General features: G+C 45.1%; 1 protein-coding gene across 7 annotated transcripts in view; it reads left to right on the top strand.

The window, feature by feature from the left end:
- Nucleotides 1-26,276, top strand: part of FOXN3 (forkhead box N3) — a 469,191-nt gene that overhangs the window by 127,474 nt on the left and 315,441 nt on the right. For 4 of the 7 annotated variants that reach the window (XM_030930896.1, XM_030930891.1, XM_030930893.1 and 1 more), the window contains one exon: nucleotides 6,633-6,735. The exons of 2 other annotated variants lie outside the window; for them this stretch is intronic. The gene's annotated coding sequence lies outside the window, so the exon portion shown is untranslated. The remainder of the gene's footprint in view (nucleotides 1-6,632; nucleotides 6,736-26,276) is intronic. One more of the 7 variants, XM_030930894.1, reaches the window with a different exon arrangement.

Genomic DNA, 26,276 nt, shown 5'->3' with positions numbered 1-26,276 from the left:
TACTGAGTTTTTAATGTCAAAAAATTTTTTATTTATGCCCATTATTCGATTTAAGCCTACATTTACCTCATAGTTTTATTATTCGTGTATCAGTGAAGAGAATGTAAAATGGCATGGTAATTTAAGCTAATCTATTCATTTGAAGAAGGTTAGTTTTCCGACCATAGGTGGACTTTTAGAAAAAGCGATGCAGACAGCTCTTTGGGCTGCATTTTTGTATGTGCACAGGGAACTATCAACATTATGTACTGCATATTATTCTTCATAGTCATTATTTGATTAGATGTTAAGAGAATACCTCTGAGGGACTCGGAGCTTCCGAGCACCCGTGCATGTGGAGGGCTATGACGGGTTTTGGATTATAAACCAGGGACTTGAACCCTGGAATGTACCACACCCCAGTGAGTAGATACAGTGTGCCTTTCTAAATTAGTTGATAAATGAAATGAATGTTGAAGTTTTCCATATATGCCCATGTGTAGTCTGAGCAATCCAGAGATGGGAAGTGAAATTGGTATCTTCTATGGGAGTTGTTTTTTGGTTTTATTGTATTTTGTTGAGACAGGGTCTCACTTTGTCGCCCAGGCCAGAGTGCAGCGGTGCTATCTCACCCCACTGCAACCTCTGCCTTCTGGACTCTAGCAATCCTTCTGCCTCAGTTTCCCAAGTAGCCGGGACTACAGGCACACGCCACCATGCCCGACTAAAAGATCTCACTATATTTTCCAGGCTGGTCTTAACCTCCTGGGCTCAAGCCATCCTCTCGCCTCAGCCTCCCAAAGTGCTGAGAGTATAGGTGCAAACCTTGGGAAACTTTTTAGTGGTAATTCATACCGAAGGCAGCTCCATTCTCAGAGGAAGAGCTGCTCTGCCCACTTGTACCCCCCACTTCAGTGGAGTTTTAAGACCCATCTTTGGGGTAGATGGGAGGGCAGACCCCCCCGTCCCCATGCCCTGGCTTGCCTGGCGTGTGCCCCATGTATCCTGGGGCTTCTCCGTGTGAAAGCTGCGTGATACTATGTGTGCTTAGCACCTCCAGGCTGAGGGGACCAAATAGCATTGGTAGGAGAGAGTTTACATGACGTTCTGTTATTGTGTTTGAAGGACCTTGGAAAACTTGGGCTCAATAACCTGGGACTCTGACACTGGAGAGCAAAAAACTTTCAGTGAACTGCTTGGATGACTAGTTCAACTTTTGTTTTTTGGGGAGCGCTGGAGCAGGCCCTTCCAAAAGTCAGGACGTTTGTGTATCTTTTTCATCATACAGAAATATTTTCCAGTGTAGAAACAAATGAAAACAAAATACCCGTCTATGCTATTTTAAGTCTTTCGTAAGAATAGAAAAACACACGAACCTAAATGTAAAGCGCTAGGCCGAACTCGTCATCGGAATGTGAAATCTTGGCAGTACTTAGAGGAAACTCAATTGCTTCCATTCAAAGGGCCAGGAAATTGATTTAGAAAAAAAATAAATTTGAGGGATTCCCAAATAGTGGCAAGGTGGAATGACGAAGAGAAACATGAAGGTACGGACGGATCTTATTCCCAGTCACAAATGGTGGTAAATGGTCTGAAGAAACCCCCTGAGGCAGAGCTCATCTGGAGTCTCCATTGTCCAGGAACTTCTGAAGATTCCCAGAGACTACGGGATGAAAGGTTGGCATCCAGGGCTTTCCACTTTGAGTTCCTTTCCAGCCTCTCGTCTCACTGTGTCTTCTTTACCTTGGGCATCCTGTGCCCCTGTCTTTGGGTCCTGAATACTGTGCCCTGACCACACTTGGAAGCACATAGGCCTTTGCTTTCACTGTTACCTCTGTCCGGATGTCTATAGTCCCATCTTTGCTTTGCAAGGCCCAGTTTAAATTCCGCTTCCTCTGTAAAACCTTACAGATCTCCCCCTTTCATTGAAATGATTTCTCCGTCCTCCATGTTGACTTAACCATTTCTTTGTCAATGATTATGGCACATATTGCATTGTATTAAGATTAGCAGTGGCCGGGCACAGTGGCTCACACCTGTAATCCCAGCACTTTGGGAGGCCAAGGCGGGTGGATCACCTGAGGTCAGAGTTTGAGACCAGCCTGACCAACATGGAGAGACCCCGTCTCTACAAAAAAACAAAAACAAAAACAAATACAAAATTAGGTGGCCGTGGTGGCGCATGCCTGTAATCCCAGCTACTCCAGAAGACTGAGGCAGGAGAATCCCTTGAACCCGGGAGGCAGAGGCTGCGGTGAGCCAAGATCGCACCATTGCACTCCAGCCTGGGCCACAAGGGCAAAACGCTGTCTCCAAAAAAAAAAAAAAAAGAGAGAGAGATTAGCAGTGTATCTCCTTAACTAATATGTAAATGTATTAAAGACAAGGGCCATGACATATGTACTTTTGTAGGACTTGCCATACTTAGAATAATACTGTAATGGAACTGTTGTATTTAATTGAATTCTTAAAACCTTGTAAAGATATACATTGTGGACCAGTCGTCAAATGCTTCTGTTCTTTGTGCAAAAGGAATCTGTTGGCTGCTGAGATTCCAAAGGCTATGTCTGTCACAGCACCAAAAGCATCTGGACCCATTCAGCCACTTTCAGATGCTTCCAAACTTCCTGCTGTTTGTCATCGGCTAAACACATGGAACAAACCAGGTGAATGGCTGATCTTTTTCATATTCATAGAATCATTAGATTTTAGAGCCAGAAGGAACCTCAGGGAGCTAAATTCACAGAGGAGAGAATTTTAAACCTGAACTGTCAAGTGACTTCTTCAAAGCGAGAGAGTTGGTTAACGCCCCAGGTGTGTGGACTTAGCTTAGCCGACAATACCTCCACATGCTCCTGTCTGCCAGACCTTCTTGGCATGGCCTTGGGTTCCACTTAAGGCATCAGGGATCAGCTGGTGCTTTCTGCCCATGTCTGGCTTGCTTTCTATATGTAAACACCGTCATCCAACCACAATTCGTTCACCACTCTATGTTAAACACTGATATCATTGGGATAGAATTAAAAACAAAAGTGGACTGGGAGTTGAGCTCAGGGGAACTGGGAGCAAAGCTAACAATTCATTAGCCATCGCTGAGGACACGGCAGCTGCTGAATTCAGTCAAGTTTAGACCCTTAAAAAGAGTGGAAAAAAGAAAGCACATGCCTCCCAGCGCCTGGGCACTGCATCGCCGGGCCAGCTGGGCGCAGCACTGTTGCAAAAAGGTCTCTTCATTTTCAGAAATCTGAGCCTCCGACCTTGCAGACAGGGAGGGGAATGTGGCTGCAACTTTACTGCATTTGGCGTTACGTTTTACTTCTGCCTGCAGTTGTATCAGACACAGCTCCTGTGTGGAGTCCATGAGGATCTGAGGAAAGAACCAGCCCTCCAAGCTGACATAGGAGCAAGCTGTCTCAAGAAAGATGTGCGTGCGTGTGTGTGCATGCGTGTGTGTGTGTGTGTGTAAGGCTTGCATCTGAGGCTGACAGACTTTCTAAGAGGAACTCTTGGTTTCTGTGTAAATGTGTGCCTCTTCTGCCCAGAGTTAGCCTGTTAAGGGAATAAAGCTCAATTCAGGTTTCCGAGTTGGAAGCCTGATAAATCTCTCTGCCAGTTACATATGGAAATAAATTAGTAAATGGTCCATCTGGGACTAAACTACTGCAGAGATGATAAATTATTGCCATTGTATATGTCGGTGTTGCTGAAGACTGAGTTGTGTTCACCAGGAGCTGCTAAAAGATAACTGGATGCTCTATCGTGGTTAGAGGAATAAAATTTTTTTTTTTAATTACAAGTAAAAGATTTACCTTGAAATGCTTCTTGGGAGAATGGTTTGGTTGATGCCAAGTTTGTTCCTCAGAACTGCTGTATCTGCACATATTTAAAAGGAGAATCTCAAGGGCATCGAAACATGTTGCTTTTATATTTTCAAAGGCCAGTAGGATAACAAGTGTTAATTAGTAGCCAAATGCCTCGATGAGGAGGATAATTCTATACCTTTATATAATAGTATGGCACTTTATAATTTTCACAGCAACTTCATCTCTATTTTCTTATTGAAATTTCCAAGAAGGTGGGGTAGGTCGGTGCCTCTTTTTCTTGATAGATGAAAAACTGAGGTTGAGGTGGTTTAGTGCCTTGTCCATAATGACTCAGAAAGTTGAGTGGCAAAGCTGGCATGGGTAAGCAGAGACTGCCAATTCTGAATCCAGCTTCATTTCAATCCGAGCCTCGGTGTGACATGAAAAACATTTTCAGTGCCCCCTTGTTCACCTACCAACATCAGGAAATAAAACCTATTTATGTCCATTTTCTAGAAGCAAAGCCATACCCACTTGATCATGAAAAGTATTTTTTCCTCTAATTGAAGGTGTATTAATTTAACTTTTTTGGTGACTAAGTCATGCCCGTCTCAACTTGAATGACAGTATTTTTTTAAAGCTAAAACCAGAGATGTTCTCAGGGGCTGTAGAGGCGTGGTAACATTTTGCCCCTTTGCAGAATGGTCCGAGGCGACTGTGACTTCTAGATTCTTGTACCTACTTTAAAATTTTGTGTGTGCGTTCTTTCTTCTGGACAAACCTTCTGCTGTTAATCCGTGAAGCAGTTGCGGTTCTTCCCTCTAGAAAATGCACTGCCAAAAGTATAGAAAAGTAAACTGGATGTAGATTTGTTTTTTTTTTTTTTTTTTTTTTTTTGAGATGGGGCAGTGGTACGATCCTGGCTCACTGTGGCCTTGACCTCCAAGATCAGATACGCCTCCCTCTTCAGCCTCCTAGGTAGCTGGGACTACAGGCATGCACCACCACACCTAATTTTTTGTTTTGTTTTGTATTTTTTGTAGAGATGGGGTTTTGCCCTGTTGCCCAGGCTGGTTTTGAACTCCTGGGCTCAAGCGATGTGCCCACCTCCGCCTCCCAAAAGTGCTGGGATTACAGGTGTGAGTCTCCATGCCTGGCCCAGACATCAATTGAACATAAGCCACTGGTGCCTGCTGGGTGGCCTTTACTTGAAAAAGAGGAGTCCCCAGCCTGACCAACATGGTGAAACCCTTTCTGTACTAAAAATACAAAAATTAGCCCAGGGTGGTGTTCGGCGCCTGTGATCCCAGCTACTGGGGAGGCTGAGGCAGGAGAATCATTTAAACCTGGGAGGCGGAGGTTGCAGTGAGCTGAGATTGTGCCATTGCACTCTAGTCTGGGCAACAGAGGGAGACTGTCTCAAACAGAAAAAACAAAAGAAGAGCCCCTCGCTCTTACCTGTCTGCACTTGGAAGTAACCTTGTCTCACTCAGATCACCTTCAACTTTCTCGTGTATCCGCCAGACCTGGTTACCTCGTGCTCCGGAATAGCCCTCACACTTTCCAACCTCTGGGCCTTTGCTTTGGTTGCTGTCTGGTTTTTGTTGTTAAAATCCTGCCCTGATCTCAAGGCCATTATTATTGTCTTCATGATGCCTTCCTTTCATGGCATCCCCCACTCCTCACCCCAAACGGAAACAAATACCTCCTTTGTCTTGACGCTCTCCAGCCATTAGAAGAAATAACATGGTCTGCCAGTATTTGAGTTGCTTGTGTATGTGTCTCATTTTTCCATAGTGGACAATACATTTCTCGAGGGCAGGTTCTTTATCGTCTCTGACTCTTCATCCCTCCACGATGCAATCCCGAGCTCTATGCTTTGTCCTTACAGGAGTTTAAGCACAAAGTAGAGTAGGGTGATTTTATTTTACAACAGAATGTCTTTGTATGGGTGGATAAATTAATGATCTAAGGTATATCAGAATCACTTGGAGGGCTTGTTAAAACACAGATTTCTGGGCCCTACTTCTGGATAATATATTCTGACTCAGTAGATACTGGGTAGGGGCCAAGAATTTGCATTTCCAACGAACTCTCAGTCAATGTTGATGCTGCTATTCCAGGACCCACAGTTTGGGAACCGCCTATCTAATTAATATACTCCTAACATTCTCAGACTACAGCGCGTAGGTTAATACCATTCATTTCATTAGAGAGTTCATTGATTTGTTATCCTTGAGGCCCCGGTTAAAAAGATATCTTCTATCAGAGATTATTATGCAATCTGTCTCATGTACCAGCTTTCCTATTTTGCAAGATTACTGGTTAACCATGGCCTAATAACTTGCAGCCCATTTAGTGAGGAGTAGAGCCAGAGACATTTCATTTTACAATAAAATAGAGTCATCGACTTTGCAGCCTGTGCACTTGGTCTACCCTGGGGATCAAGGCTGGTCCGTGGGGTAGAATGCTGGCCTTGAGTGCTTGTGGGTGCTCTGATGCTTTTCCTTTATGTAGACAAGTGTTTGAGTAGCAGCTGTAGTACATAAAATGATCTCACAAATGTCTCAGTGGCAGTTGTAGCAAAATAAAATAATCTCACATTGAGATGGCATGTATTTTCAAATTTCTGGATCTTCTTATGCCCCATGAGACAGTTTAAAAACACTCCATAGTGAAAGATCCAGTCTTTTAATAACGATCCAAGAAATAAAGAGGTACTGTTAACAATTGCTTTTTCACTGAAGTGCGTCATTTTCTAGAGTCAGGCCAGAGATGGCATCCATTGTGGTTGTGAGGGCTCTCTCTGCTGCTTCTGCTTAATTCTGACTTCCTACCGCTCCTCTCCAGCAGCCTCTAGAAGACCAGCATTCTCGTGATTATGGAGGCCCCTCTGTCCTTTCTGTGACGGGAGCAATGCTGACCTCAGTTTCCTGGACCCATTCCGACTCAGGTAATTACACCACCTTCCCCAGTTCGCCATGCTTTACATAGATTGCGCTGAATAAATGAAATGCCAAAGCTATATTTAAATGCAAATGCCAAATTGATGATTTCTCCATCAACTGGTATTCTCTCCCGCCTCCCCCAGTCTTCTTAATGATCAATTTATGCAGCTGATCAGACTTGACAATGTGGTCAATCCAATTTAGGCATTAAGATGATTAAAAACATTGAATCACATCTTTATTTAAAATTCTGGTGTAAGTCGTAGAAATACAAAGCCACAGGAAGATTGCTGGGAATTTTCACATAGAAATTAGCTTCTAAATGATTTTTGTTCCCACAATCTCATGTTTTACTTTAATTGTATTAATCTTTCTGATGTTGCACTTTTAGTTGAGTTCAGTAAGTATTGAGTATCTGTTGTGTGTTCTTGGGACAGGTGGGGATGAAGAAGTAGAAGGCTGGCTCCTCTCCTTAGGGAGCCCACAGTTTAGGTGAAGTTGATTCACTCATAAGAAAATGGCAGATGGTGCTAAGCTTAGGGGCCAGGGCTGTGAACTAGTGGTAGTTCCTTGGTTCAGGGAATGGAGAAGCTTTGAGGATTGGGATTGAAATAATTAGGGAAGAATTCATGGACCAGGGAGGGCCTCAGTTGGGCTTCGTTGCTGTGGATCATTTGGCCAGGCAGAAGGAAGAGGCGTGGCATTGAGCCTTGAGGGGAAGACAGGAATGAACCCACCACGAGCCCAGGCAGTGAGGGCCTGACTGCCTCGATCAGAAGGTCTAGAGGACCCAGATCCTCTGCCCCACCTAGAACCAGACTGCCCGTCAGGGGTCCCTTAAGGATCCTGGAGTGGAGCCTGTTGGGGAAACTCTACCTTCCCTTTGCAGAGGGGCTTTGGCTGGCAGTGTCCTGCTGGGGACAGTGGTTTCTGTTGCCCCCACCCTGGCTTGGCCACTGCTTTGCTGATCTTTTCTGCTTCTCTGGGCCTGTCCACACCCTGCCTCTGCCTGTCTACCTGATTATTTACTCTTCTTTCACACACCTGCCACCCTCCCCTCTGAGCTCTGCCTGGCCTTTGGGGCTTGTCAGGGCCCTGGGATGAGCTCTGTGAGGTCAATACCTGGTGATTCACAAGGGGTGATTCTGAGAAGTGGAACTGCAGGGGAGGAAGCATAAGTTAAGAACACACATTTATAAAGTAAGGCTGGGAGCGCATCCAGAGGGTTCTGAAAGTCAAAATTCAGGGAGGGTCTCAAGGGGGAGGGCTGGGGCTGCAGTCAGGGATGGCAGCCAAGTGCCCTGATTAATTTGGGCATGATGCAGTGGATCCTGTCCACCCCTCACTCTTCCACAGGGCTGCCCTTTGTTTAGCTGGTGGAAGCAGTGGTGGCTTTCACTGCCCTGGGTCTTTTTTTTTTTTTTTTTTTTTTTTTTGAGACAGAGTCTTGCTCTGTCGCCTAGGCTGGAGTGTAGTGGCACCATCTCTGCTCACTGCAACCTGCGCTTCCCAGGTTCAGGCTCTTCTCCTGCCTCAGCCTCCTGAGTAGCTGGGGCTACAGACATCCGCCACCACGCCTGGCTAATTTTTGTATTTTTAGTAGAGATGGGGTTTCACCATATTGGCCAGGCTGGTCTCAAACTCCTGACCTCAAGTGATCCGCCTGCCTTGGCCTCCCAAGGCACATTGTCCAAAGTGCTGGGATTACAGGCATGAGCCACTGCACCCGGCCTGTCCTGGGTCTTAAAGGTGCTACTGAGAGTTGCCAGCTGAGAACCCCCTCGCTGCCAGTTGGGCCCTGCCTGGCCATGCACCATCTGCCTTCCTGGACACAGGTGTGCAGAAGCTTGGGCCTTCTGCAGTCAGAGCCTGGGATCACCAGCCACCAGGAAGTAAAAGAACTAGAATCGCAGTATTTGTGTTCTCCTCCCACTGCAGGACTTGCCTAATAGATTGTTGCCACCCCTCCTAAGACCAGGCCAGGGGTTGGTAAACCACAGGCGGCCCAGGGGCCAAGTTACTGCCTGCCGCCTGTCTGTGCACTGCCAATGTACTAAGAATGGTTTTCACATTTTTCAGTGGTTGGGAAAAATTAAAAGAATAAAATTTTGTGCCTCATGAAATGTATATGGAATGCAAATTTCAGTGTCCCTAAATAAAATCTTATTGAAACAGAGCCATGTTTGTTCATTTCTGGATTATCTGTGGCAGTTGTTGCCCTTACAATGGCAGAGTTAAATAAGTGCAATGGAAACCATGAAATATTTACCCTATGGTCTTTTATGGAAAAAACTTGCCAACTCCTGGCCTAGCCAATTGTGTGACATAAGTGTTTGCGAAATTTGATGTGTGGAGCTTTCTCCCCATTAAGAAAATAGGTTGAAAGGATGAGTAGGATTAGAATAGGAAAGAGCGGAAGGGAGGGATTTTCTGGAGTGAGATAGCGAATTGGTCACACTCTAGTTGGATATTTCCATTCATCTCTTTAACTTAAAATAAAACCTAGATGCAACATGAGGCCATTTCGTCTTAGGGTTGTCTGTAAGATGAGGCATCCAGACTTCTTGGATTAACCTAAATGTTGGAATAAATCAGCACCAAATTAAAACAAACCTTGCATTTTGGAACTTTTTTCTTTTTACTTGGCTCTGGGTGTGAACGATTTTATTTTAAACCAAATAAATATTTTGTTTTAAATCAAGTAAGCCTTGAAGGCTTACCATGAGTAAGCTATGGCATTTAATCTTGGCAATGCTTTTTCCCAATCTGGTAGGATTTTATGATACTGTTGAATGAAAACTATAGTAAAATATGTGGGTTCTAATCTTACTAACTGGCTGAGCCAGGGCAGGCAGTAGTATATTAGGGTAAAAGGTACACCCTGGCCGGGCGCAGTGGCTCACGCCTGTAATCCCAGCACTTCGGGAGGCTGAGGCAGGCAGATCACCTGAGGTCAGGAGTTCAAGACCAGCCTAGCCAACATGGTGAAATCCCGTCTCTACAAAAATTAGCTGGGCATGATGGTGGGTGGCTGTAATCCCAGCAACTCGGGAAGCTGAGGCAGGAGAATCACTTGAACCCAGGAGGCGGAGGTTGCAGTGAGCTGAGATCGCGCTATCGCACTCCAACTTGGGTGACAGAGCGAGACAGACTCCGTCTTAAAAAAAGTACATCCCACATCTCAGGGGCTTTGTACAACAAAAGCTTATGTCTCATTTGCCCAGAGTTGGGATTGGGCCAGTGTAGCTCTCTTGCCTCCAGTATTTTGAGGTCCCAGGCCTCTTCTATCTTGTGATATCTACATCTCAAAACATGGCTTCCTGGCTGCTGCAACACGTGAAGGAAAGGGTTGAGAACGTACACCCATTCTTTTTTCTTTTTTTGAGACAGAGTCCCACTCTGTCACCTAGGCTAGAGTGCAATGGCGCGATCTTGGCTCTCTGCAACCTCTGCTTCCTGGGTTCAAGCGATTCTCCTGCCTCAGCACCCCCGAGTAGCTGGGATTACAGTCATGTGCCACCACACCTGGCTAATTTCTGTATTTTTAGTAGAGATGGTGTTTTGCCACATTAGCTAGGCTGGTCTTGAACTCCTGGCCTCAAGTGATCCACCCACCTTGGTCTCCCAGAGTGCTGGGATTATAGGTGTGAACCACTGCACTGGCTCCATTCTTTCCTTTTTTTTTTTTTTTTTTTATACAGGGACTTGCTCTGTTGCCCCAGCTGGAGTGCAGTGGTGTGATCATGGCTCACTGTATCCTTGAATTCCTGGGCTCAAAGGATCCACCTAGCTGTACCTCCTGCATAGCTGGGATTACAGACATGTGCCACCACACCCAGCTAATTTTTAAATTTTTTAGTAGAGACAGGGTTTCACCATGTTGGCCAGGCTTGTCTTGAACTCCTGGCCTCAAGTGATCCATCCGCCTCAGCCTCCCAAAGTGTTGGGATTATAGGTGAGCCACCATGCCCAGCTCCATTCATTTTTTTAGACAGGGTTTTGCTCTGTTGCTCCAGCTGGAGTGCAATGGCGTGATCATGGCTCACTGCAGCCTTGAACTCCTGGGCTCAAGGGATTCTCCCATCTGAGCTTCCTGAGTAGCTAGGACTACAGGCATGCTATAGAATAGTTTTTAAAATTTTGTATAGAGATGAGGTCTTGCTATGTTGTTCAGGCTGGTCTCAAACTTCTGGGCTTAAGCAATCCTCCCACTTTGGCTTCCCAAAGTGCTGGGATTACCGGTGTGAGCCAACGTGCCCGGTTGTACACACACTCTTAAGTGCTTAAGACTAGAGGTGACAGGCCATTGGTCAGAACTAGTTACGTGACCCTGCCTCTCTGGCAGGAGGCTGAGAAGTACGGAGGAGGTCATGGGATACTGTCCCCCACTGCTCAGCAACACTGGGTCACTAGGGAAAATTCTATACTCTTTTGTGCCTTTGTTTGCTTATTATTAAGGGATAAGTAATTCAGTCCTATATTTTTCCACATTTTTTTTTTTTTTTTTTTTTTTTTGAGATGGAGTCTCGCTCTGTCGCCCAGGCTGGAGTGCAGTGGCCGGATCTCAGCTCACTGCAAGCTCCGCCTCCCGGGTTCACGCCATTCTCCTGCCTCAGCCTCCCGAGTAGCTGGGACTACAGGCGCCCGCCAGGTCGCCCGGCTAGTTTTTTGTATTTTTAGTAGAGACAGGGTTTCACCATGTTAGCCAGGATGGTCTTGATCTCCTGACCTCGTGATCCGCCCGTCTCGGCCTCCCAAAGTGCTGGGATTACAGGCTTGAGCCACCGCGCCCGGCCTATTTTTCCACATTTTAAGAAAAGTTCAAATAAGGTGTATGAAAGAACTTTAAAAGGAGTAACAAATTGCAAAATGTGTATTATATAATTGTAAGCAAAAAATAAATTTCTTTATTGAGTCTTGAATGGTATGGGCTAGGGGCAGGGTAGTCACACAAGTCCTAATATGCCTGGGACTGTCCTAGCATACACCAGTTGACCCAATATAATTACCATACAGTCTTCCCTTTCACACCCAGAAATATCCTGGTTTAGACCATAAATGATATGATCACCCTAGCTTGACTCCACTGATCATTCTTTAAGATTAATGTTAGCTACTGTTTATTGAACCTCTTCTAAGAGTCAGACACTGCTCAGCTTTTTGCTGTGTTGCTTCATTTAATCCCCAAAATAAGACTGCTAGGTATGTATGCATAATTTCTTCATTTTCAGATGAGGCAACAGAGATGCAGAAAGGTTTGAATTTTCACAGTCACACAGGTAGCAAGTGGTTGATTTGGTGTGTTGATTTGAACCCTGTCTATTGGAATCTGTGTTCTTAAGCCCTCCACAGGGCTGCCTCACTCCCCGTTTTTGAGTATTGCACCCTTGACCTCATGGGGCCCCACTTCCCTGACAGTGGCCCTGGAATCTGTTCTCAGACCACGTACTGGTAGAAAGTTCCAGCCGTGAGCCAGGAGTCCAGCCCTTTGTGACACCAATGAGAAGACGAGCTGGGAAGTCACTATGTCGTTTTCCAGAGCCAGCAACAGCAGGCCTCACTGACGTGCGTGTCTCCTGACTTCCCCTCCGGTCCCCTGCCACTACTCCCTACCCTGATGTTGACAAGTGCAGCTTGTTTTAAAACTGGGCGCTGCTTTTTACGTGGAAAAGATTTTATTTTGAAATCTAGGGTGGAGTAAAATTCCAGCCAGTGAAGACTTGCCATGTGCTGTGCAGAGAATCCAAACAGGCCCCTTCCCAACCCAAACAGCCAGGAGAAACTGAGTGCAGGGAGTTTATTTACACATTTGTTTATTTAAAAAAAAAATAAAGCTTAACCACAGTCAAAGACTAGTTTATGTGCAGCATATTATCAAATAAAAAGCCATCTACTTAGGAGTCTGTATTGCAATTCCCCTGGTTCCTGGCCTTCCTAATCAGTGTTCAAAACCAAACCCACGAAATCAAAGGGAACAGCAGCTGAAAAATGAACAAAACGTGGCACAGTCATCTACTGCATGGCTTGCTTCAAGAAACCCCCCAGAAAATCATATATATGGTTTCTAAACGTACAAAGAAAGCTAAAGGAATTCCATTATGAAAGAAAAATTAGATGGAAATTTCTAATCCTGTCTCATAAACAATATAGGAATAACTTTAAAATATTCTGCTTTAAGCATGCATTTAATTTGTGTTCTGGGAACCAAATAATGTTGCCAAGATAAAACATTCTAATAATGATTTATGTAAATTTATTTGTACAAAGTAATGGTGTAGTTGCCTATAGCAAATTGCTTGGAATATGAAATGACATTTATGAGGTCTTTTTTTTTCCCCTCTGAATGAATACAATGGAGAAAATGAGAGACTCCGGAAAGGAAAAAAGAAATCCATGTTCAAAATGGAGTCTGATGCTTCGAGACACAGAGCCAGCTGGCCAGGTTATAAGGTGTAAAAGTCAACACACTTAGTTCAGCATGGTTTCCTGTGATGGTCTCAAACCATTTTTTTTTTTTTTGAGATAGAGTTTTGCTCCTCTTGCCCAGGCTGGAGTGCAATGGCATGGTCTCGGCTCACTGCAACCTCCACCTCCCGAGTTGAAGTGGTTCTCCTGCCTCAGCCTCTGGAGTAGCTGAGATTACAGGCACTTGCCACCATGCCTGGCTAATTTCTTGTATTTTTAGTAGAGATGGGGTGTCAGTGTGTTAGCCAGGATGTTCTTGATCTCCTGACCTCGTGATTTGCTCGCCTCTTAGGAGGCTAGAATCCTATATTTTAGTCATCATAAAGTGCTCAGGCGCCCAAGCTTTTTCACAACAGCCAGTGACAAATTCCTTGTTCTTACAGCCCTAGTAGGGCGCTTATAACATGGGATGCAAACAGGCCAAATGTAGTTAAAAATTGGGCAATTAATCTCAGTTCCTTGTTACTTAATACCAAGGAAAGTTATGCTTGAGTCATAAATGGAGCCCGAATATGAAAACACAAGACAAAAACTTTCCAAAGGACTGACTCATAGACCTATTAGGAGTTTACCCATTGGCTGCCCAGTTAGCACCTTTGATAATGGCTCTAAGTGTTCCCCGGAAACAGTTAATTAAATGGAAATCACCATACATGTATCAGAGGGAGGTGCTGGATCCATGCTTTGGCCTTCTAAATGCCTAGTTGAATTTTCCATAACCTGTCCTATTGGAAAAGTCTGATGTTAACATCTCAGTTGTAGAAGGCATTTAATGTTTTTCAAAAAGTATTTGTGGCCGGGCGCGGTGGCTCAAGCCTGTAATCCCAGCACTTTGGGAGGCCGAGACGGGCGGATCACAAGGTCAGGAGATCGAGACCATCCTGGCTAATACGGTGAAAGCCTGTCTCTACTAAAGAATACAAAAAAGTAGCCAGGCGACGAGGCGGGCGCCTGTAGTCCCAGCTACTTGGGAGGCGGAGGCAGGAGAATGGCGTGAACCTGGGAGGCGGAGCTTGCAGTGAGCTGAGATCCGGCCACCGCACTCCAGCTTGGGCGACAGAGCCAGACTCCGTCTCAAAAAAAAAAAAAAAAGTATTTGTACTATCCCACTTGGTTGTTACAATCATTTCGGTGAGGTAGGTAAGAGTTTATATTCTAAATACAGAGAAACTAAGGACCACAGAGATCACAGAGAAAGACATCTGCAGAAAGGGAGGACAGCTTCACACCAGCATTCGTCCCACCGCCACCGCCGACGACAGCTCTGGGATTCTGGAGAGCTTGCTTTATTTAAAACAAGTTGAGAGTTTTGGCCCATCATAAGCCATTTTGGAATTGCACTAACTATCCTGAGAGAAATGGGTTTGTCTAATCCAGCAGAATGACTTTGCAACAGGGTCCTTTGCTGCAGTGGTGCCAAGGCCTAGGGGCTGAGGTTAGGACTCCCGAGAGAGAGGGTATAAAGGCTGAACAGGCTTTAAAATTGAATGAAAACAACACAGGCTTCCAGGAAAGAGGACTGGCCTGGGTTTTCAGCAGCTCCAGTTAAAGTGTGTGTACCTTAAAAGCTGTAGCTTATGGCAGGGTGGGTTTTAATCAAGTGATCCAAGATCTTCAGGCTGAGGCAGTGGATGCCAGGGTGGCTGTCAGCCAGTTTCAGCTCCCAGTCCTTCCCCTCAGCTGTGTGATTGGAATGGGATTTCTGAGCAGTGCATTCTGAGAAAATAATGTCAGCTGTCTGAACCTCCGTTTCCCCATCAGTAGAATGGGGATAAGGATATTTATCTTGTAGAGGTGTTGCAGTAATTTTTTTTTTTTTTTTTTTTTTTGAGTTGGAGTCTCGCTCTCTCACCCAGGCTGGAGTGCAGTGACTCGATCTTGGCTCGCTGCAACCTCCGATTCCTGGGTTCAGGCGATTCTGGTGCCTCAGCCTCCCAGGTAGCTGGGATTACAGGCATGCACCACCACGCCTAGCTAATTTTTATGTTTTTAGTAGAGACAGGGTTTCACCATGCTGGCCAGGCTGTTCTCAAACTCCTGACCTCAAGTGATGTGCCTGCCTCGGCCTCCCGAAGTACTGGGATTATACATGTGAGCCACTGCACTCAGCCGGTGTTGTGGTAATTGAAGAAAATCATTCTCATAAAGTACTTGGCCCAGTACTTGGAAGATAGTAAACACTCATTCTGTGGCAGCTCTTAAAATTACTTTACAGTTGTATTACCCAAGAATGTATGATCCTGACTGATAATTGGAAGTGAGATTAAAATACATATTTTATTTAAGTGAGAATTAATCTAAAAGATTTCTAAACCAGTTGTTTTTGTGCACCAAAAGATAAGATGAATATGAGAATTCATTGTTCATTCAACAAACAGCCCTTGTTTGTATTAGTCCGTTCTTGCACTGCTATAAAGAAACACCTGAGACTGGATAATTTATAAGAAAAGAGATTGAACTGGCTCATAGTTCTGCAGGCTGTATAGGAAGCATAGTGGCATCTGCTTCTGAGGAGGCCTCAGGAAGCTTCCAGTCATGGCAGAAGGCAAGGTGGGGGCAAACACATCACATGGCGAGAATGGGAGCAAGAAGGGAGGGGAGGTGCCACACACTTTCAAACATCTAGACCTTATGTGAACTCAGAGTGAGAACATACTTATCACCAAAGGGATGGCCCAAGCCACTCATGAGGATTCCTCCCCCTTGACCCAGACACCTCCACCAGGCCCCACCTCCAACATTGGCGATTACATTTCAACATGAGATTTGGGTGGGGACAAATATCCAAACTATATCAGTGTTGAAGGCCTTGTGGAAGCTCTTGGTATAACCTGTGAGGGGTCATGAGGCCAGATCCAGTCTCCTCTCAAGGGATAAAGGACTTTGGTTCTTTTGGTTGTTTGTTTCTCCCATCGTTCTCATCAACATTATCATGATTGCCATAAAAAATGGACTAAATGCCTATTTACACATGACAAATAGGCATCGTGCCAGCCACTTTAATATACATGGTCTTTGTCTTCCAAGAATTCAGAATGAAGCTGGTCTAAATCCTTACTTGTTGCTGAAAGCCCTGGGTCTGGGCCAGAACCTTCAGGTTGGTTCCCTTCAGGCCAGTCATCCTGGCTGGCTGTGGCGTGTTCTCAAGACAAAGGCATGGAAAGTCTTTGCCCCTTGGCTGCTCTGCCCGAGGAAGTAGGCCTTGGCACTCTCTGCAGCTGTGTTCTTGGCTGTTGCAGGTCAGGCCCCCAGGCCGAAAGTGGGAATACCCTTTTAGTTAGAATTCATTTCCTTTAGAAGCACATAAACTACTGTCTTATCAAGGGTTGAAGTGACTCCTGCAGAGAAAGTGTTGCTTTCTTTTTTTTAAGTTGGCTTTATAACACCCTAGAAAAGATGTTTCACAGAAATTCTCTGAAGGAAGATAGGAAGATAAGGAAGTGTAAAACATTCTCGAGTGAAAGGAGAAATAAGGAGTACTTCTGAGATCGACGATCCAGTCTGGTCTATTTCAGTGGTTTCTGGACCTAGGGAGCCTCTGTGTGGGAGGCAGAGGCAATTCCAAGGTGCTGATTCCAAGGTGCTGTGTTTGGGCTTAGTCTAAGGAGGTGGGGGACACAGACAGTACACAGATATGCACAAGTAGGTATTCAAACGTGAGCTTTCCCCCGGTCTAAGGCAAAATGAGAAAAATAAGCTCAAGATAGTGAGTTCAATATCCTTACTTGGCAAAACAAAAAGTTAGCCATGTACGCCTGTCCCCAAAACTATTTTTGAAATTTTATTGCTGGGTGAAATCCAGGTCCCAGAGCCTCCTTGCCTGGGGTTCTCTTGCCCCTTCTCCTGGGTGTCATTCTTGTCTCCTTCTCATTCTGCCTCCTGATACCTTCCTACCATTTACTGCAGGTCTCAAGACGGTGGCTTATCCTTCTTATTAAAAAGAAGATTAGTACGTGTTAGACATATAGCAGCAATGAGGACTTTCCTCCTGCTTTAAGGAGTGGGGGGATGGCATTTGAAAAGATAAACAGGCATCGGCCTTTAGCACTCTAGGTCACACAGGTTTATCTCCTGGTGGAAATGTGGCAGACCCAACCCCCTGCGAAGGCAGAGGGTGACTCTTAATCACTGTGGAAAATGTGACACTGTGCCTGCCGTTCCCCTCTAGTGGATATGTTTATGTGGTTTATGTGTCCATGTTGATTTCTCTCTCACTCTGGTGTGTGCATATGAACTCCCAAAACGGGTATTTGAGCATTAACCAGAGATCAAGTCATTTGAGCCCAAACTCAACTATGCTGAAAGCTCATAGCTCCCTCAATGGTAGGGTCAGCGTAGTACATGCGAGAGCATTTTCGTTTAATCGGGCAGAATTCGGCTCAGAGGAGCAGTTGGGGGTCCGAGCAGGGGCATCTGCCAGGGAGTCTGAGGAGGAAGGGCTGTTTTGAAGTTGGGATCTCTTGAAGGAGAATGGCATTTGAATTGGCCCAGTCAGTATGACAGATGTATCAGCTGACGGTGAAGGAGGGGACAGGCTTTTGGAATGGTCATTATTTCACCCCAAAAGTGCAGTCAGATGGCCCCGAACAGCTGGACTTTTACCTAACACTAGGACTCTAGTACAACAGGTGTGTGTTTGTGACATGCACACATCCGACAGCAAGAAGTTTAAGTCCATTCCTCAGCGTTTATTCCTGCTGGAAGCTGATGAGACTTAATTGCCTTTGCCTACCCCTCCCACAGCACCCCCCACCGCAAATACCACAGGTTATCCTTATCTCACAGCGATACATAGTTTCCCAGGTGAAGAAGGGGCAGGAAATTGGTCAGAGCAGCTGCCAAAAGGTCCAAATTACTCATCAGTTCAAGTTTAATAGATTTTCCCTGTGTTGTTGGATCTGGTTTATTGACACACTCTCTCCTGGATGAGTCTTGGATAAACTGGCGGAGAATCGGGTAGTACTAAGTTCTGTTTGAAGACTGCATGATTCTACAGTGGACCCTATAAGGTACATGAGGAAATGAATGGCCTGCTGGTTGCTATTTATGGAATGGTACAAGGCTGTTCGTAGGGAGTTGGGTGCTTGATAACTGTTTTTGTTTAACTTTTAAATTGTTACTTTTTTTCTTTGAGATAGGGTCCCACTGTGCTGCCCAGGCTGGAGTGCTGTGGTGCGATCATAGCCCACTGCAGCCTTGAACTCCTGGGCTCAAGTGATTCCCCCACTTCAGCCTCCCAAGTAGCTGGGGCTACAAGCACGTGCCACCATGCCCAGCTAATTTTTTTATTTTTGTAGAGATGGCATCTTCCTAGGTTGTCCAGGCTGGTCTTGAACGCCTGAGCTCAAGTGATCCTCCCACCTCAGCATTCCAATGTGCTGGAAATACAGGCGTGAGCCACTGCTCCTGGCAGTGATGACCTACTATTCTAACTACTACTTCTAACTAGGGATGGCCTATTATTACCACAACATTTGATCTCTTTCTTTCTTTTTTTTTTTTTTTTTTGAGACGGAGTCTTGCTCTGTCTCCCGGGCTGGAGTGCAGTGGCCGGATCTCAGCTCACTGCAAGCTCCGCCTCCCGGGTTTATGCTATTCTCCTGCCTCAGCCTCCCGAGTAGCTGGGACTACAGGCGCCCGCCACCTCGCCCGGCTAGTTTTTTGTATTTTTTAGTAGAGACGGGGTTTCACCGTGTTAGCCAGGATGGTCTCGATCTCCTGACCTCGTGATCCACCCGTCTCGGCCTCCCAAAGTGCTGGGATTACAGGCTTGAGCCACCGCGCCCGGCCTGATTTATTTCTTTACATGAATGTAACTGCAACATTATACTTAGTTATAATAATCTATTGTTTTATATATAGGTCTATTCATGGAACGCATATGTATAAGTAAATATATATGTCTGTATATATGGGTGTATATACATCAATTATGCCATTTGATTCTGGGACACTTTATAGGATTTGTTGTTTCCTTAAGATACAGAAACATCTGGCCAGGCACGGTGGCTCACGTCTGTAATCTGAGCACTTTGGCAGGCTGGGATGGATGGCTTGTGAGGTCAGGAGGTCGAGACCAGCCTGACCAACATGGTGAAACTCCAGCTCTACTAAAATACAAAAATTAGCCAGGCGTGATGGCAGGTGCCTGTAATGCCAGCTACTCAGGAAGCTGAGGCAGGAGAATTGCTTCAACCCAGGAGGTGGAGGTTTACAGTGAGCTGAGATCATGCCACTGCACTCCAGCCTGGGCGATAGAGCAAGATCCATCTCAAGAAAATAAATAAATAAATAAATAAATAAATAAATAAATAAATAAATAAATATGTAAACATCTACATTACCACCATTAGAACTGGTTCTACTTTTACATCATTCAGTCTCCACTTCTTTCTTGGCTCTTCTACCCGAGACATACAAGAAACCTCTGGATGTCTGTGTGTTCAACTGAACAAAAATGTCAACAAGCTGCTATTTATTTTATTAAACAGCTTGAGCAGAGATGTTTGGTCTGATTGCCGCAAATTGTTAGCTTATCACTGAACTGTCCTGACGATTCTTATTATTCAATTTGCATTGCTTACGATAATAATTATTACTCCATAAAAGAGCATGATGCTTTTATTTGTACAGTTCTTTCATTAATAATTTAATTGACTATTATAACAAAGTGGTTCTGCCACACATACATCAAGGTACTTACAGACTGGCCCTCGGCACCTTGGAATATCAGAATGTAGGTGTAAATTACAAGGCTTGGGTTGAGGATGTGGTGATGGGCAGGTCCTTTGGCCTCAACAGCCAGTTGGTTGGTCATGTCTTTTCCTCCCTGTTTATTTCCAAGCATTTTATTGATTCACCAGCAGTGACTCTGATCCTGCTTTAACAATCTAAGAAATTATATCATGGTGTAGTTATTTTGGCCACTAAAATGGCTATATTGGTTCTGATTTATAAGTGGAAAAAGTAATGATAGTTAAACCAGTAAATCTGGCCTAAGATGAGCAAATCAGTAGGTTTGTGTAAACAGCATCTGTGTCTGTAGGGTCTGTTACGTAGCAATGATGAAGATGTTATCGATCACAGCTTAGCAGACTTTCTTAGACTGCACTGCAACTGTGTAAGACATACGTGTTTTGATATATTTTGCTATGGAAAAACTTAATTTGTGGATTTTTTTTTTTTTTTTTTTTAGTGCGGGAGAATACTACAGATTATCCTAAATTCATGTTTTGTGTATTAAATAAAATGACACATTGAAATGTGCCTTTGGAGAAATGAGATAATGGTGTTGAACTTGACTCTAGTGGGTGTCAACCCATGGTGATGTTGAAAGAACATGTGGAGTTTTAAAACTCTGGATTTAATGGGAAAATCAAATAATTCTCATTTGACCAGCCCATCCTGACATCTACAAGGGTGAATTTAACTGTTGGTCAAGAGTGTCGTGGAGACCAACTGTGGTGGCTTGCACCTGTAATCCCAGTATTTTGGGAGGCCAAGGCAGGAGGATCGCTTGAGTCCAGGAGCTTGAGACTGACCTGGGCAACATAGGAAGACCCTATCTCTACAAAAAAATTAACCAGGTATGATGGTATGTGCCTATGTTCCCGGCTATTTGCGAGGCTGAGGTGTGAGAACTGCATAGAAGTTTGGTTGAGCAGAGAAGTTCGAGGCTGCAGGAAGCTGCAATCATGCCACTGCACTCCAGCTTGAGCAAAAGGAAAAAAAAAAAAAAAAAGAGCATTGTGGAGTAAATCTTCCATATCAGAAACTGGAATTTATTAAAATGATCACCTTCTCCTCCATTGGTGGGCAATGCATTTGGAGCAGGTTTTACTGTCTGACTTTTGCCCCTGGAAATGTGTTTGGTGGGTTCAGGAAAGGAATTGGGGATAAATTAACCTCACAGAGGGGTTATGGAAATTGTTTGAGAGCTCAGCTTTATCATTTACCTTTTGAAGTCTGGCATCTGATAATTAAAAATTATGTCTATATCTACAATGACCAACTGGGTTCCTAGTACTGTGTACTTTATGGATGCACAATCTATCTTTTTTTTCTTGTTTTTGAGACGGAGTCTTGCTCTGTCACCCAGGCTGGAGTGCAATGGCGTGATCTTGGCGCACTGCAAGCTCCGCCTCCCAGGTTCATGCTATTCTCCTGCCTCAGCCTCCCGAGTAGCTGGGACTACAGGTGCCCGCCACCACGCCTGGGTAATTTTTTTTTATTTTTAGTAGAGATGGGGTTTCACTGTGTTAGCCAGGATGGTCTTGATCTCCTGACCTCGTGATCCACCCATCTTGGCCTCCCAAAGTGTTGGGATTACAGGCGTGAGCCACTGTGCCCAGCCTGCATGGTCTATCTTAATACAATTAAACACTTGACAATTACCAACTTGGAAGAAGAAGGTCACTTCTGGGCGGCTAAGTTGTGCACATGTGTCACTCAGAGTTGGCTGGGTTATGGGGTAACAGACAAACCCCAAAACTCAGTGGCATAAAATAGGGAAGTTTCCTTTTTTTTTTTTGAGATGGATTCTTACTCTGTCGCCCAGGCTGGAGTACTGTGGCGTGATCTCAGCTCTCCACAACCTCTGCCTGCTGGATTCCAGTGATTCTCCTGCCTCAGCCTCCTGAGTAGCTGGGATTACAGGCTCCCGCCACCATGCTGGCTAATTTTTGTAACTTTAGTAGAGATGGGGTTTTGCCATGTTGGCCAGGCTGGTCTCGAACTTTTGACCTCAGGTGATCCTCCCTCCTTGGCCTCCCAAAGTGTTGGGATTACAGGCATGAACCACCGCACCCGGCCGGTCACTCTGCATTTCTGTTGAAGATTGATGAGGACTGTGTTCCAAGTCATCTTTATTCCCATTCCTAGATTGAAGCTGATGGGATATTCCTCATCTCCGTGGCCAAGGGAAAGGTGCAAATGGCGAAGCAGGTGCTGGTTCCTAAAGTTGTCCAGTAGTGACACATGTCACACTCACATTTTATTGGCCATAGCTGACCACCCCTAACTTCAGGCAGGCAGGGAAATGTAATACAACTGTGTACTTGAAGGAGAGAGAGCTGAAGCATTTATAAATGGCCTTGTGATGTCTATAGTATGTGTCTTCAGTATTGTAGATAGAACTCCAGAGACTTAGCTCAACTGAAGCAAGATAATTATTTTTTTAAGTCTTTTTTCGAGACAAGGTCTTGCTCTGTCTCCCAGGCTGGAGTGCAGTGTTGCAGTCATGGCTCACTGCAACCTCAGCCTCCTAGGCTCACGTGATCCTCCCACTCCTACAGGTGTGTGCCACCACACCTGGCTAATTAAAAAAAATTAAAAAAATGTAGAGACAGGTCTTGTTATGTTATCCAGGCTAGTCTTGAGCTCTTGGGCTCAAGCAGTCCATCCACCTTGGCCTCCCAAAGTGCTGGGACTACAGGCACGAGCCACCACAGCCAACCCAAGAGAATTCTTTACATCCTTCTGAGTAAAAAGGATTACTCTCAGGTAGGGTTGCTTCAACTCTTCAGTACTATCCTTTCTAGGGTCTGAACCACAGGATAGCTCAAGGATCTAGGTAGGTGCCCATAATCTCTCTTTTGCTCAAAAATATAAGCCACTCAAGCAGACATACTGTGTGCTTGCTATGCGTTGCATGGCAACCTGCAGCCTTCCGCCTCCTGGCCAACCAGAGGGCCACTTTCATGCTCCTCCTAGACAGAAAACTGGAACGGCCTCAGTGCCTTACTTTCCCCCACTGCGTGTTCATTGTGGATTGTCCCGGTGTTTTAAGTCATCCTTTGTATTTCATTTCCCCTTTTGGGATCTGCATGTTTCTCCTTGCAAGAACAAAGCCCAGTTGGCTTGGACATTGGTCTCTACTTACTGCTGACTGGTAGAGAAGGTTTCTCCCCCTCATGAAGGTCAGGGAAGCTTTTGCTTTCCTTGACTTGGTTCTCTCTGTTCATTTAGGTTAGCTCTGCTGGGCTGCTCCGAGGCATTGGCCGAAAGTCTCCCTGCCTGGGACGGAATGCCTGTGTCTGTGCCTGGCTTGTTGGCATAATGCGTTCCATGGGGGCCTTAGTTATGTTTTTCAAGGCCCCAAAAGAAATTCATGTCCATGTAAGAGAGGTTTACTTTGCCAGCAAATTCAGCTATGTGGAATATAGCCAGGAGTTGGGTAGAAACAAAAAATATCTCAGAGAGAAAAACGGTTATCTCCAGGTCCATGCACTAAATTTTAAGTAGATTGCTGGTTTTGTGTTCTCATTGCAGCCACATTTCCTAATTAACTTGGTTTTCTGGTCCTCTTTTATAGATGAGAAAACTGAGGCACAAAGAGGTTAAATAATTTGCCAAAAAGCCTCAAAGCTATGAGTGGTATTTAGAATAGGCTCTTATGATTCTAGACTCAGTAGAATAATTGGTGTTTATGGTGGTGGCAGTGAGATAAGAAAAAGGGTAGAACGGCATTTAATGCTTTTTTTTTTTTTTAGAAAGTCGGAGAGAAATATGTAATAATTGTAGGATGATTCCCTTCAAAATAGCCAGTTTTGTTTTCTAATTCTAATGTGTGATGAGTATCAGTTGGCTGAGAAATTCCACTAAGTAGAACTGAGCTTCCAGCGTCTGCCAAACGAATGAGGATTTGCTGAACATCTAGTTTAGCTGGTGTATAAATAGACACTTATGAAATACTTTTTTGCCCAATCAAGATGAAACCATGACTTAGTCTGTGTTATGATGATCAGCTTGGTTCTGGTATGCTTGGGTGGGAGGTGGACGGCTTTGGGAATATCTCAAAACAGGGGCAGGCCCGGCCTGCATAACTGAAGCTGGTTGCCTCTTAAAGAAACGCACCTGCGTGGAAGCCCGTGGCGACTAACTCATTGACATTCACCAGGATCCTCCATTTGTGTTGCACTTCACAGTTTTCAAAGCACAGACGTGGTGCATGGAACAATCCTGCATGTTAGGTGCCTTTTCTCTCCTTTGGATGAAGACAGTGAGACCTAGAGGGATTTACCCAAAGACACAGGGCCAGGGAGTAGCAGAGCCCATCACCTAGACCTCGCTTGCTCTGCCCCAGCGCTGGTCCATCAGCTCCTGCTCCGTTCATCCACTGGGGCAAGGCACCCAGAGGGTGATCAAAGCAGACCCTTTCCCTACTCCAAGGGGCTTCCTTTCCCAGTTAAAGAAGTCCAGGTCCACAGAGGAGGTGGAGAAAGAAAATGAAGGCCCAGTCACAACATGAACTCTTTGTTCTGAGACAGAACAGAGACTTGAGATAACAAGAATAAGAGAAAAACACCCTTGAACCTCAGGCAGTGTGGAGACAAGGCTTTCCTTATCTACTAGCTGCAGGCAGCAACCTTCAGTTGGAGAAGCCCCTCAACCCTGCTTCCTGGACCCAGGACGGGGCTGAAACTTCTGCCTGCCTTGGGATTGCTGGTCACCCTAACCCAGCTCAGTGTGCCCTGGAGAGGGGAGGAGGCAGGGGTTGGCTGATGGCCGTCAGACACTCCTCCTGGTGCTGTGGGTCTGGGCATCTTAGGGTGATCCCAGACAGGTGCTCTGACCTCAGGCTTATCTGTGCCACTGACTACCTCAGGGTCACACTTGAAGCCAGTTAGGGGACCCCTGGGTCTCAGTTTCTCTTGTCTGCAAATTAAAGAGTTCTCAACCTCACTCATAATAAAAGAGGTTCACATCAACACAAGGAGTGCCATTTTGTCACTTGCCTGGAGAGCAGATGCAAAGTTTGAGAATATCCAGTGCTGGAGACGGGCTGGGAAAAGGCACCTTCATTTGGCTTTTGTGTCAGGGCATCTGGCAACATCTCTCAAAATGTATGATGCACAGACCCAACGAGTTCACCCTTCGGAATATTTCCAGTGGATTTTCTCACTACAGTATTAACGACTGGTGAATAAGGATGTCTTAATATTGTTTGTAACAGCAATAGCCAAACTGGATACAACCTCAGTATTCACCACCAGGGGACTGGTTCAAAGCCCAAATGATACGTCCTGGCACACTGGGCAGCATTTAAATAGGAGGATGGGGAGGGGGGTACAAAGATATAACAGGAGTAAATAATAACAATACATATTTGAGTGCTGTCTGCATTCTAAGAAGTTTACGTGTGTTAACTCATCTATCCCCATCATTCAGATAAAAAAGCTGAGGCACAGTCAAGTTATATAATCAGCGCAAGATCATACTGTAATTAGAAATTGGCATAGGAGTGTGGAGTACAAACCAAGTGTGTGTGGCCTTTTTTTTTTTTTTCCCAAGACAGAGCCTTGCTCTGTCACCCAGGATGTTGTGCAGTGGCATGATCTCAGCTCATTGCAGCCTCCACCTCCCTGGTTCAAGCAATTCTTCTGTCTCAGCCTCCCAAGTAGCTGGGACTACAGGTGCCTCCCATCACACCTGGCTAATTTTTGTATTTTTAGTAGAGATGGGGTTTCACCATGTTGGCCAGGCTGGTCTTGAACTCTTGATGTCAGGTGATCTGCCCACCCCAGCCTCCCAAAGTTCTGGGATTATAGAAGTGAGTCACTGGGCCTGGACTGTAAACCAAGTATTTTGGCTTCAGAACTTTGCTTATTGCCTTAAGTACAAAAAGCAAGTTGCAGAGTTGCAGGAAAGTGGGATCCTATTTATTTTTTTTTAAAAATCAAATTATGTAGATATGTGTATATATGTGCATGCATATATATGCTCATATTTTAATCATTATTTTTGGCAGGATCCACAAGAAAAAAGTAGGAAGGACTGGGGGTTCAGGGGAGGAGGAAAATGCCAGGGGTGGTAGCTCATATCTGTAATCTCAGCACTTTGGGAGGCTGAGATGGGAGGATGGATTGAGGGTAGGAGTTCAAGACCAGCCTGAATAAATAGTGAGACCTAATCTTGCTCTAAAAAAAAAAAAAAAAAAAAAAAGGAAGAAGAAGAATTAACTGGGGGCTTGGTGGGCTTGGTGGCACATACCTATAGTCTCAGCTACTTGGGAAGCTAAAGAGGGAGGACTGCTTGAGCTTGAGCCCAGGAGTTTGAGACTGCAGCTGGGCAACACAGTGAG

This window comes from Rhinopithecus roxellana, chromosome 5 (genome assembly GCF_007565055.1).
Source record: "Rhinopithecus roxellana isolate Shanxi Qingling chromosome 5, ASM756505v1, whole genome shotgun sequence".
NCBI lineage: Eukaryota > Metazoa > Chordata > Mammalia > Primates > Cercopithecidae > Rhinopithecus > Rhinopithecus roxellana.
Note: the sequence above shows the minus strand (reverse complement) of the source record. Positions and strands in the feature narration are given on the sequence as shown.